Below are 527 nucleotides of genomic sequence, written 5' to 3'. Positions count from 1 at the left end.
CTAACCCCTAACCCCTAACCCCTAACCCCTAACCCCTAACCCCTAACCCCTAACCCCTAACAATTCATTATTCGATACCTCCTTCAGTACCTTCACTGAAAATCATTAATCGATACCTCCCTTATCCGGTGTTCTTGATGGCAATCCACATGGTCTTTAATCGATACCTTCCTTCCTGTCATTATTCGATACCATCTTGTAACCTTGCAATTAGTATGTTATCATTCGATACGTCATTGTGTTTAGTCTTACCTTCTGGTTATTCGATTTCTTACTAGATCAATATTTGATACATTTCTATCTGTGATTACTCGACACTCCAAAGTTCATTAAAGCTCATTATTCGATAACTCCTTTCTCCATACCTCCTTTCCAACCATTTATTGTTACCACCTTTGTCTGGTTAGTATTCGATGCTACACCTGCCTAATCATTCGGTACCATTCGGTCTCCCTATTGTTATTTGATACCTTTAATCAATAAATTGTTATCACCATTTGGAAACAAAGATTCGATACCAGCCGCAT

Source organism: Aplysia californica, unplaced genomic scaffold, assembly GCF_000002075.1.
Source record: "Aplysia californica isolate F4 #8 unplaced genomic scaffold, AplCal3.0 scaffold00898, whole genome shotgun sequence".
Taxonomy (NCBI): domain Eukaryota; kingdom Metazoa; phylum Mollusca; class Gastropoda; order Aplysiida; family Aplysiidae; genus Aplysia; species Aplysia californica.
This window is presented reverse-complemented; position numbering follows the sequence as displayed.